Here is a 13,293-nt window from a genome sequence, read left to right on the forward strand (position 1 = left end):
TGCCAAGCCAAGACCAGAGAGAAATGCTTCATTTTCTTCACCGTTCTCTTTCCATCCATGGTGGATGGATTTCTTGAAGTTTCCCTCCTGTGTTCCAGCTTTAATGAAATCGACTAATTTAACCCAGCAGCAACCATTGCAATAAAAGCTAATCATTGACTTGGACGGAAAGGGAGAAGGTTGGGTAGCACATAAGGGACGAGGAAGAGAAGCCGGGAGGAGGTGTTAGAGGGAGAGATACATGGATATCCAAGGTTAAAATAAGAATGTGTACAGCATCTTTCATGACCTCCTTCCAAAGTGTATTACTGTCATTTAAGCATTTCAAAAGTGTATCCACTCTTGTATTGCAATCATTTTGTGCAGGGCAAGGTCCCACAATGACCAAGCAATCTGTTTTTAGGTGTTGGTTGATTAAATATTGAAACATAAGAACATGTATACAGGAGTTGGACATTCAGCGTGTCGAGCTTGCTCCAACATTTAATACAATCATGGCTGATTGGACATTTCAATGCCTTTTTCCACCCCACTGTCCCCATAACCCTTTTATGTTATTGTTAATCAATTGACAAGGACTTGGGGATCGCACCCTCCTCGTCTTTGGAATCATGCACTGGGATCCTTTACGTATAAATAAAAAAATAATTTTTATTAGTGTCACAAGTGGGCTTACACTAACACTGCAATGAAGTTACTGTGAAAATTCCCTAGTCGCCACATTCCGGCATCTGTTCGGGTACACAGAGGGAGAATTCAGAATGTCCAATTCACCTGACCAGCGCGTCTTTCGGGACTTGCGGGAGGAAACTGGAGCACCTGGAGGAAACCCACGCAGACACGGGGAGAAGGTGCAAACTCCGCACAGACAGTGACCCAAGCAGGAATCAAACCTGGGTCCCGGATGCTGTGACCAACAGTGCTAACCACTGTGTTACCATGCCGCCCTCGGTGCAGCTGAGTGGGAAAATAGGGTCTTGGTTTAAAGTTTCATCTGAAGGGCAGCAGCTCCAACAGTGCAGTAATCACTCCAGCACAAGAGTATCTGCCGATAGATTTTGCACTTCAACCCCCGGAGTGCAAATTGAACCCAAAATCTTCTCACTCAAGAGAGTTCTGCTGACCAGAGGCATGACTGATATTAAAACACAGAGAAAGTGATACGTAGGTGTGTACACACACACACACACACACACACACAGAAGAAAGGGAAATGGCACATAAATTTGTGTGGAGAAATGGTAATATCCAGAAAAAGTCACAGGAAGAGTGGATAACAGGAGAGATGCTGAAATACTGAAACTCTTTCTCTTTTACATATCCCTTCCCATGTACATTATTTTGATTCTACTGAATGCCTTGGGGGGGGGAAAAATGTTATTTTTTTCATTAAAATGAATGTGTTTGGCACACATCCCTTGCCAATCTGCCTTCTGCATGGGTCAAAGTTTAAATTTACGTGTTCTTTAGTGTCATGCTGAGGATGTGAATTCCAATTTTGATTTTATATTATGTGCAGTACAAACGTCTAGACTCTCCATTCTATTCTCCTGCTTGTATTGTTCAGATCATTACAGGTTAAATCTAAAAGAAGGAGCTCCCAGCTGAATTGAGTTGTGTTGCCCTGGGTGAGGACTAAACAGTAGGTTAGCGATACACTGATTCTAACACAAAAGTGTTTTTAAATTCAGACAGCAGGTATTTTTTGCTAACATGCATTATTTCTCAAACATGACTGCAATGTCACTTGAACAGACGCACAATTTTAGAACGGCCAAGTGCATGCGAAGCCTCTGCTGAGAAACCCTGACCTGATTTCTGAAGTCATTTACATGGTACTGAAATAATTAATATACGCATTTCAAGTTATCAAACCAGAGTTTGGTGTTCTGTCACCTGTTTGAAGGCTCTTTGCCTGTCAGGAGCTTAAATCATCCCAATTGCTGAAAGGGGGCGGCACGGTGGCACAGCGGTTAGCACTGCTGCCTCACAGCACCAGGGACCCGGGTTCTATTCCGACCTTGGGTGACCTTAAGTGCGGAGTCTGCACTTTCTCCCCTTGTCGACATGGGTTTCCTCCCGGGTGCTCCGGTTTCCTCCCACTGTCCAAAGATGTGCACGTTCCGTGGATTGGTCAGGCTAAATTGCCCCTTAGGGTGGGGTTGCAGGAATATGGTGGAGGATTGGGCCTAGGTGGGGTGGTCTTTCGAAGGGTTGGCACAGGCTCGATGGGCCGAATGGCCTCCTTCTGCACTAAGTGATTCTATGATTTTTCGATCACAGTCCTGACACAATAGGCCCAGGGAGTTGGTGGGGTGAGTGGGGAGGGAATCAATGCCTTGCTCATGAGCTCCTTTGCTGCCAGGCTGCAGAAGGTGGGTCTCCCAAGCATCTTGGGGTTGGGTGGGCACAGGCTGTGGGGAAGGGGTTGAGCCTGGGACCCTTCCTGGGGATGGGGATCCCTTGTCTAGACTGCCCCTTCCAGCCCTGGGCAACCTGAAGATTACTCTTGGCATGGCGTTCACAGGCAGCCATTCCGCTTGTTCAAGATCTTCTTCCTGGTCAGTCAAACATTTTAAACTCTGAATTGACAGCCTCGTTGTGTCACTGAGTCAGGTGCGACAAGGCCGTTCGATCATGCCCTAAGTGTCTGTGCCGTGTTTTCTCCGCCCCTTTGCCCTGCCTTATCAATATTCATTTTTGGAAGAATTTATCAACTCCGTTTCCGCAAACAGAGTTTGTGGAAGAGCATCTGCTGAACTCCACTGAAGGAGAACACTTGCCTCACGAGGGAAGCAATTGACCTCAGTTGTTCTAAACTCTCCAGAGCACCTGCCTGAAACAAGTGTTAACCCCCCCCAAAAAAAAATACGGTTATCAGGGTCCTAACACCTATTTGAGCACTCCACTTTGAAAGTTGGCATAACTGTGCAGGCATGTAGGATTTTATCAGTCCCCAGTGGCCCATTTAGAATTGGTGGCCACCAATTGGAAGGTAAGTAACTTTTCTCTAAATGGAGTCAGGAAGGTGGGAGGCCTGCTTCTGGTACGGCTGCATTCCTTTTAGAAAAAAATTTAAGAGTACCCAATTCATTTTTTCCAATTAAGGGTCAATTTAGCGTGGCCAATCCACCTACCCTGCACATCTTTGGGTTGTGGGGGCGAAACCCACGCAAACACTGGGAGAATGTGCAAACGCGGTACATACTCGTGCGACTCGGCCAATGTTGTCTACCTCATACGCTGCAGGAAAGGATGTCCTGAAGCGTGGTACATTGGCGAGACCATGCAGACGCTGCGACAACGAATGAACGGACATCGTGCGACAATCACCAGGCAGGAATGTTCCCTTCCAGTCGGGGAACACTTCAGCAGTCAAGCGCATTCAGCCTCTGATCTCCGGGTAAGCGTTCTCCAAGGCGGCCTTCAGGACGCGCGACAGCGCAGAATCGCCGAGCAGAAACTTATAGCCAAGTTCCGCACACATGAGTGCGGCCTCAACCGGGACCTGGGATTCATGTCGCATTACATTCATCCCCCACCATCTGGCCTGCGAAATCCTACCAACTGTCCTGGCTTGACACAATTCACACCTCTTTAACCTGGGGTTACCCCATCTCTGGATCTGTAAAGATTTAATCACCTGCTAATGCTCGCATTCCAAGCATTGTCTGGCATTTTTGAATCTGTCTATATATATGTTTCTGGAACATACCTCTTCATTCACCTGAGGAAGGAGCAGCGCTCCGAAAGCTAGTGACATCGAAACAAACCTGTTGGACTTTAACCTGGCGTTGTAAGACTTCTTACTGAACTCCACATGGACTGCGACCCAGAGCCGGGATCGAACCTGGGACCTCGGCGCTGTGAGGCAGCAGCGCTAATCACTGCGCCACCGTGCTACCCCCTTTGCATTCCTGTGGTCCTCTGCCAGTCAGTGTAATCCCTTGTCCCAGCGCCAAACTGGCTCAGCATTAAAGCCAGCATATTTTCCTGAGGCCCCAACAGGCAAACTGCATTGGTGTCCAGAGCTTAGTGGGTATGATTATGTGAGGTCTGAGATCCAATTTGTGGTACACCTCAAGCTCGTTCCATCTCTATTGAGTCTCCTGGTTTCTGTGACAGTTCCCAGCTTTCAATTTCAATGCAATGCTCTCTCATTTCTATGTATCTTCTTCTGCCTCACGCACACATCCATTTGTCCATTTGAAAAGATGCACCGGGTCCTTGTCGTTAATACTTTTTATAGTCAAGTATTCCATACTGCAATGACCTGTGTAAAAACATTTCTCCTGGTCTCTATCCTCACTCATCATGGCAAAATTAATTGACTTCTCAAACAGCCATCAACTGCATCAAAACCCTTCAGAATTAAAAAAATCCCCATTAAATCCCCTGTCGACTCTGTTTCTTTAGAAATACCCTTCTAGATTGGGACACATTTTCAAAGTTCTTCGGTAATACTTTTTCCATTAATCTTAAATTTGTTCTCTCTGCATTTGCCGACTGCACCTTGAGTTCTGGTCCCTTGTGCAATTTAATTGTTGCACCATCAGTTGACATTTTCAGTTGTCTCGGCCTGATGGAATATCCTCCCTAATTCCGTGCGCACCTCTACTTCGCTTTCCTCCTTTTCAGACACCCCTTAAAATCTACCTCCCTGACCAATTTTGTTGGAATTCAGAGCGATAACGCTTTATATGACTCGGTGTCCTGAGATGCATCTTGACATGTTCCGTTGTGTTAAAGTCGCGAATAAATATATGCCGTCCTTGTATCATCTCACGGAGCACCGTTGTGTTAAAGCCGTTAATAAATACATGCCCTAGTATTAGCAATGGAATCGATTCATTGCGATTTACTTTTATTATTACCCTCAATAATTTTGAAGACCTCTATGAGATCACTGGCTCAGCTTCTCTCTATCCCTCAAAATAGCCCGTCTTGTCTGGTCTGTCTTTGTAAGGTAACATCTTGATGACTCTAGTGCACCTTTTCAACTGTTGCTTATCTTCTCGGGGTGCCCAAAACTGTCACGTACAGCTTCAAACTGCTGTATACAATGGACAGCTACTGACAGGCTAGGCAGCGACATACTGACAAAAAGAGAAGTGTGTGTGTGTGAGAGAGAGACACTGACAGACCAGAGAAACAGCTGGAGACAGACACTGACTGACAACAGAGGCAGATAGAAGGCAATAGACTGGGGAATGGGGGCGAGGGGAGGGAAGAGAAAGATTGAAATGGAGAGAGAGGTGGGGAGACAGGAAGTGAGGAGAGAAATAGTTACTGACCGTGAAGAAGAACACAAGAGAAAGGTTTAGACAGCGATCCTGACAACCATGCGTGAGAGAGAAAGATACAGACAGACTGAGCGCTGTGAAGGCAGGGAGGGAAGGGGAGATATTGTTAAAAGGAGAAAATCTCCTCCTGGGGAGATAGATTCTTACAAATCATTGAGGTATGGATGGGCAAAACGACTTGCATTTCATGAACTCAGGATTACCGAAAGCGTTTTACAGTCAATAATGTACCTTATGAAGGTAATCAATCATAGGAAACAAAGCACCCAATGAGGGCACCACTAACCCACACAAACAACAATGTGATAATGACCAATTTATTGATTGGTCCTCAGCAGGTAAAGATGAAGTATTACTGAATAACTTTGAAAATGTGTCCCAATCTTGAAGGGTATTTCTAATGGAACAGAATCGACAGGAAATTTAATGGTGATTTTTTAAATTCTGAAGTGTTTTGATGCCGTGAATCATATGGCTGTTTGAGAAGTCAATTAATTTCGCAATTCCTCAATAATTGTTGAGGATACTAATTTGTATTTGATTGTAGCTGGGTTGGTGGCACCAGGATTGGCATTGATATGTCACAAGGCAACCCCTTCGTGCCATTGCTATAACATAAACAGAGCTTGTGATAGGAGGAGATGTTGGTGGAGTGATAATGCCACTGTGTTTCATAGATTATCATAGAATTCACAGTGCAGAAGGAGGCCATTCGGCCCAGCGAGTCTGCACCGGCTCTTGGAAAGAGCACTCGACCCAAGGTCAACACCTCCACCCTATCCCCACAACCCAGTAACCCCACCCAACACTAAGGGCAATTTTGGACACTAAGGGCAATTTATCATGGCCAATCCACCTAACCTGCACATCATTGGACTGTGGGAGGAAACCGGAGCACCCGGAGGAAACCCACGCACACACGGGGAGAACGTGCAGACTCCGCACAGACAGTGACCCAAGCCGGAATCGAACCTGGGACCCTGGAGCTGTGAAGCAATTGTGCTATCCACAATGCTACCGTACTGCCCTTTAGTGATCCAAAGGCCCAGGTTAACGCTCTGGGAACATGGGTTAAAATCCTATCACGTTAGCTGGTGGACTTTTAATTCAATTATAAAACCTCAGGAATGGTGACCATGACAACAATTACTGAGGGTTTTAAAAAAAAAAATCTGGTTCACTAGTGTTCTTTAGGAAGGGAATCTGTCATCTTTACCTGGTATGGGGGCACTGTTAGCACTGTTGCCTCACGGCGCCGAGGTCCCAGGTTCGATTCCGGCCCTGGGTCACTGTCCGTGTGGAGTTTGCACATTCTCCCCGTGTTTGTGTGGGTTTCGCCCTCACAACCCAAAGATGTGCAGGGTAGGTGGATTGGCCACACTAAATTGCCCCTTAATCGGAAAAAATGAATTGGGTACTCTAAAAAAAAAAATTTTTTAATCTTTACCTGGTGTGGCCTCCATGTGACTCCAGGAATGTGTTTGACTCTCAACTGCCCTCTGTCATGGCCGACAAGTCACTCAGTTCACGGGCAATTAGGGATGGGCAGAGAATGCTGGCCTTGCCAGTGAAGACCACATCCCTTGAAAGACAAGCGGTCAGAGCTGTCAGCTCACCTGCCCACCTTCAGAAATAATGAACCTGGTTGGTATTCTGTGCTTACATTTTGGAAGTGTTCCCACTTGTAATGCTTGGATGGCAGGCACAAAGGCAGAGAAATGATTACATAGAATGAAGTAACACTGCATGACGCATTCATGACGGTGCAAGCCAGAACTAGGCTTGAAAGTTCGGTGTCGTTCGTCAGAGAGGCGTTCAAGCACAATGTTATCATGTGCATGAAGCAATGTTTGGAAAAGACTGAGGCTGGCCAGGGTCACTCAATGATCAGTAGCTACTGGTAGTTGTCGCTTTTTCATTTTTATTTACTTATTCATTCATTGTGTAACCGACGCTTCGGAAGGTGTTATCCCAGAGTCACCTATGAACTGTTCCCGTGTGTCTGTCCACCTAATATATTTCCTTATTAGTGGAGTAATAAATTTAATTTAAAATAACCCAGCGGCAAAGACTTTTGACTTGAAAAGGTAAGTTTATTTCATCTAGCTCTGGAAGTTACCTCAGGAAAGATAAAGGGTGCGATTCAGCGACTGTGGGGTGGATGTGTGCGAGAGCCCCAAATTAGGCTCCAGGCCAGCTCAATCGCGAGTCACCCGAGCGTCCGGCACGGTTTGGATCTCGCTCTCGCTGGCCGGGATCCAGATCTGCATATTTAATGGCTCATTAAATTCACGGACGCTGGATTCACCTGTCAACGACCGGCCTTGCATGACCTCACCAGGGCGCCGTTTAGTATTGTGGACCAGGCGGAACTGTACTTCAGGGGGGGGGGGGGGGGGGTCTCGCAGGCCATTAGAGATCCCTGGGTGCTCACGGGCAGGGGGTTAGTAACCTGGCAATCACCGTGGTACCCGAGCACCTTTGTATTTAAGCCTGACACCTTCGCAGTGCCACCTGTGCACCCTGGCTGTATGATACTGGCACTAACACGGTGCCCAGGTGGCACTACCAGGGTGCTGGGTGCACAATAAAGCTGGCAGTGCCAAGGTGCCCAGGTGCCTGGTTGCCACTGCCAGGTGGGCAGTTTGGGCCTGAGGGGGTGGCTTTGCTCATTTTTGCAGGGGGGGGGGGGGGATCTACAAAGTTGGCAGGGGGAGAGAGGGTAAAGTCGGGGTCAATAATGTGGGGAGGGGGCCTGAAAGGGGAGCGGGGAGTAAAGATCGGGCTAATATCCAAAATGGTGCCCCGATCTGCGAGGAGCTGTTCCTGCTGGCGAGAAGATAAGACTTACAGACACAAATGAAGATTAGTTATATGTTTTGTACATGTCAGCTACGTTTTGAAGCCAAAGTCCTGGACGGTTATAGAGTTGTCACTGCAACTGAGATGGTTTCCAGTGTCAAATTGCTGAAAGTTGCTTTCCCAGATAGCTGCGATTTCTCTGATTCTCTCAGAGCAACTCTCCTTGTTGAAGTTCTTGTTTGCTTTTCTGATGATGTTTTCAAGATGGATCTGTGTTTGGTCAGTCTTTTTCTTGCCATTTTCAACAGGCAAGGCAACATCGTGTGACCTGTACAACACCGCGGAGTCATTTTCCAGATGAGGAAAGTGGTAATTCCATTCCAGTTATCCAAAGTCTCCTTCGCCCTTTTGACTAATACCTATTCACACCTTAGTGGTTTATCAGTTGTCTTGGTGTTTGGAGGAAAAGCCATCAAATCATTGGGTTTCTACTTACTCTTTTGGAACTCTCATTGAATCTTAAATGTATACGCCTGAGGAATGCGTTCGGGTCGCCTCAGGATTGAGAGAAAGATGATTGAAATCTACAATTCTGTCTGGTAGCCTGAACCATTTTGAAAGCAGTCTTATCCGTCCAATTAAAAACAAAAATGACCTTCAGAATAGTTCTAAAACTTTGTAACTTCATAACTGCTCACCGTAACACATGGGTGTCACTAGGAAGTGTTGTATTTATTGTCCATTCCTCATAGCCTTGGAGCCACCTTCTTGAACTGCTGCAGTGCATATGGGTGTTAGGGAAACCAAGTGCTGTTAGGGAAGGCATTCCTGGATCTTGATCCAGCGGCAATGAAGGAATGGCGACATAGCTCCAACTCAGGATGATGTGTGAAGAGGAGGGGAACTTGCCACACCATTTGGGCGGCGATGTTCCTATGGGAGGGATACTCCCGCAATCGGCGGGATGGCCTGACGCTGACACCAAGAACGGCGCGAACCACTCCGGCGTCAGGCCACCCGGAGGTTCCGGAATCCTCCGCACTCCGGGGGCTATGCCAGCGACGGAAGGGTTGGCGCGACGCCAACCAGCGCCGAACGGCCGCCGTGGTCCCGCGCATGTGCAGAACCGCCGGCGTGTTCTTGCGCATGTGCAGGGGGTTTCTTCTCCACGCCAGCCATAGCAGAGTCCTACAGAGGCCGGCGCGGAGGGAAAGAGTGCCCCCACGGCACAGGCCCGCCCACAGATCATGGCCCCAATCGCAGGCCAGGCCACCGTGGGGGCCCGAGCCAGATCCCCCCGCGCCCCCCCCCCCCCCCGAGGACCCCGCTAGACGACCGACGAGCCAGATCCCGCCGTGATGGACCATGTCTATTTCACGCCGGCTGGACTGGCCTAAAACGGGCAGCCGTTCGGCCCATCAGGGCCCGGGGAATTGCCGGGTGGGCCGCTGCCAACGACGCCCGACTGGCGCGGCGTGAACCCCGCCCCTGCCCGAAAACCGGCGCCGGAGAATACGCAGCCAGCGTCGGAGTAACGGGGCGGGATTCATGCCGCCCCCTGGCTATTCTCCGACCTGGCGGTGTAGTCGGAGAATCCCGCCCCATATATCTGCAGTCCTTCCTGAGGTGGTAGAGCTTGCGGGTTTGGAAGGTGTTGACTGAGGAGTCATAGTGAGTTACCACAGTGCATCCCTTGTACATGATACACACCACTACCACTGTGCACAGATGGTGGAGGGAGTAAATGTTTGAGGTGGTGGATGGTGTTCCGACCAAATTGACTGCTTTATTCTTGGACAATGATGAGCTTCTTGAGTATTGTGGGAGCTGCATTCCTCCTGGCAAATGTGTTTCATCACCTTCCTGAATTGTGCCTTGCCGGTGGCAAACAGGCTTTGGGGAGTCAGGAGATAAGTTGGTCCCTGGGGGCTGGTTTAGCTCACTTGGCAGGACCGCTGGTTCATGATGCAGAGCAAGACCAGTAGCGCGGGTTCAATTCCCGTACCACTTTCTCAACCTTACCCCTCACCTGAGGTGCGTGATTCTCGGGTTAAACCACCACCAGTCAGACTAAGGTGACTTTACCTTGCGTATTCCCTTCGGAATATCCAACCACTGAACCTATTGCTGTGGGGTTCCTTGCAAGCCAATGGATTGCAGAAATGACAAATACAAAATGAACCACCGGCTGGAATTTTCCAGTCCTGCCTGTGCCGGGAATTGACGGGATTGGAACGGGAAAATCTGGAGAGGAGGCAAAATCTGTTGACGTGGGTGGGACTGAAGAATCCCACCCACAGTCTTCCTGGTGCAGCAAGAAAGGTTCAGAATTGACACAGACTGTCCTAATCAATGCCGGTTGATCAATGGGGGTCTGGAGACAGTTTGGTACGGTAGGAAGAACAACAGGGCCATTAACCTCCACTTGTTTTCAGCAGTTCTATGAGTTTAAAACTGAAACTAGCCTTGTTGATCGTGTTCTGCTAGCCCGCATGCTTCATACATCTGCTTAAACCCCAGTGACCTCAAAGGATCCGCAGTACAGAACACAAGAGCTCTTGTTTGTACCAAATTGGTTTCAGCAATGAGAAAAGCTGAAGCTCTCTTTACAATGCAGCCATGCGTAAAATGATCCAAGGAAGAAAAAGATTTGAAAATCTATCCCAAGCTGTCAATTAATTAAAATGAGGGCCCCAGGCCTCCTTACAGTTTCACTTGAGGTGCTCTTGGATTAAAGTGAGGGTAATTGTTCCACTGCATTCCCAATTAAAGTGAGGATTAGACTCTTTGTCAGCTGGACAGGGTCCTGGCCTCAGGAAGAGCTAAAAGACCTGGGAATCCTCGATGGACTAACCTCAACACCTCCTGTTTCACCTCAAAATCAGGTGCCCCGTCGATTAATCGGAGGGTACCGGGCTCCTATGCAGTTAATCTGACAATTCTGGGCTTCTCCAAGGCCCTGGACAGACCTTTAAATGTCATAAAAGCCAAATACTGCGGATGCTGGAAATCTGAGATAATTTGGGGTGGCACGGTAGTGCAGTGGTTAGCATTGTTGCTTCAAAGCTCCGGGGTCCCAGGTTCCATTCCCGGCTTGGGTGACTGTCTGTGCGAAGTCTGCACGTTCTCCCCGTGTGTGTGTGGGTTTCCTCCGGGTGCTCCGGTTTCCGCCCACAGTCCAAAGACGTGCAGGTTAGGTGGATTGGCCATGTTAAATTACCCTCAGTGTCTAAAAAGGTTAGGAGGAGTTACTGGGTTACGGGGATAGGGTGGAGATGTGGTCTTAAGTAGGGTGCTCTTTCCAAAGGACTGGTGCAGACTCGATGGGCTGAATGGCCTCTTTCTGCACTGTAAATTCTATGACCTATGAACTCAGCAGGTCTAGCAGCATCTGTGAAGAGAGAAACGAGAGTCAACATTTCTGATCTAAGTTGCCCTTCTGCAGAAGGGTAATTTCGATCCAAAACATTGGGCTGGATTCTCCGCCCCGCCACATTTCTGCCCCGACCCGCCGGCGGGATTCTCCGTTACGCCGGCCGGTCAATGGGTTTCCCATTGTGGGGCAGCCTCACGCCGTCGGGAAACCCGCGGGCGCCGGCAAAATGGAGCATCCCGCCGACGGAGAATCCCGCCCATTAACTCTGCTTCCATACCCGCTGAGTTTATCCAGCGTTTTCTGTTTTTCATTTTAGCCCTTTAGATTATTCCAGTTCGTCACTGGCTTTGTTAATGTTGTTTTTTGTTTGACCTCCCAAAATAAAACCTTGCATAATTTGGAATCTTTTTTTTCGAGCAGCTTTTTTTTTTTGGCTTTACACCTTTTTGGCCTCCGAGGCTGTTTGCAAACAGTGTTGTCTTGGACCCTATGATGAGATTTGGTTCTCAAAATTCCTATTTTCAGCTCCCTGATGTTGTTCAGCTCTGCCCCGGCCTCAGATGATCCGCTGATATCCTCATCTCTTATTACCTACGGAACTGGCTATTCCGATGTACTCCTGGCAAGCTTTGCATGTGCCACCCTCCCTCAACTTGAGCCCCACCAAAACTCTGCCTCTGGGCTAACTTGCACCAAGTCTGGGACTTTCTGCCCCCACCTCCCCTGCAGGGCGAGTTTTCCCCCAGCAGAGGTGGCTCACCATTGGCCACTGGCGAGATCTTCCTGACCCACCAAAGTCAGTGGTCATTTGCGTTGCTCGCCAGCCAGGCCGCAGAGGAACCCGCCACCGGGGGGGCAAGGGGGTGTGACTGCAAGATTCCATTGATGGGATGCGGCCAAATATCCCACCCTCTGAATTGCTCATCCATCGTTCCTGTGGCCAGTCGCCCATATTAGACTCTGGTTAAACAGCACCTCAATTTTAAAATTCACATCCTCCTTTCCTGGTCCCTCCCTTCCTACCTCTGTATCCTCCTGCAACCATTCGGGACATCCATATTCATCCAAAGTTTGCCTCTTTTACTTCACTGATTTTTAAAATTACTCAACCATCTGTGGCCATGCCATCAGATACCAAGTCCTGAACTTCTGGATGCCCCTTCCAAAATCCCTCTACCTCTCTATCTCTCTGTCCTCACTTGAGACACCCCTATCCCTTTGACCAAACTTTTGGTTTCTGTCCTTGTGTGATTTGGTGTCACATCTTATTTGACAATCATAGATCACACAGTGCAGAAGGAGACCATTCGGCCCATCGAGTCTGCACCGACCCACTTAAGCCTTCACTTCCACCCGATCCCCCAAACCCAATAACCCCTCCCATCCTTTGTGGACGCTTAAGGGCAATTTAGCATGTCCAATCCACCTAACTTGCATGCCTTTGGACTGTGGGAGGAAACCAGAGCACCCGGAGGAAACCCACGCAATGTTCCTGTGAAGTGCCCTCATTGATGATTATGATGACTTGGACATTAAACTGAACAATCCCATCATGCTTTTTAATAGATCAACTCCGTCTTCTGATGATCTTATCACTCAATCTCCGCCCCCCCTGCCCCCCACAATCGTCTCTTGACTCCATTTATACCATTTTATTTCAATGTTTTACCCAGCAACTCATCCCACCTTTTTAACATCATTATAGATGTTCTACCTGATTTCCCTGGTTACTATTAATCTCACAGCAGATCTGGCTCCATCTGCGGAGAGAGAAATGAGTTAACGTTCTCGAGTCCGCATGACACGTCAGAG

At 48.3% G+C, this 13,293-nt stretch overlaps 1 protein-coding gene across 3 annotated transcripts in view; it reads left to right on the top strand.

Moving 5' to 3' along the window:
- Nucleotides 1-13,293, top strand: part of LOC140387461 (NT-3 growth factor receptor-like) — a 1,104,107-nt gene that overhangs the window by 115,832 nt on the left and 974,982 nt on the right. Inside the window, exon 1 of one of the 3 annotated variants that reach the window (XM_072470578.1) lies at nucleotides 7,179-7,390. The exons of the other annotated variants lie outside the window; for them this stretch is intronic. The gene's annotated coding sequence lies outside the window, so the exon portion shown is untranslated. Of the gene's footprint in view, nucleotides 1-7,178; nucleotides 7,391-13,293 lie in introns of those variants that run through there. 3 annotated transcript variants of the gene reach the window in all.

Source organism: Scyliorhinus torazame, chromosome 12, assembly GCF_047496885.1.
Source record: "Scyliorhinus torazame isolate Kashiwa2021f chromosome 12, sScyTor2.1, whole genome shotgun sequence".
Taxonomy (NCBI): Eukaryota; Metazoa; Chordata; class Chondrichthyes; order Carcharhiniformes; family Scyliorhinidae; genus Scyliorhinus; species Scyliorhinus torazame.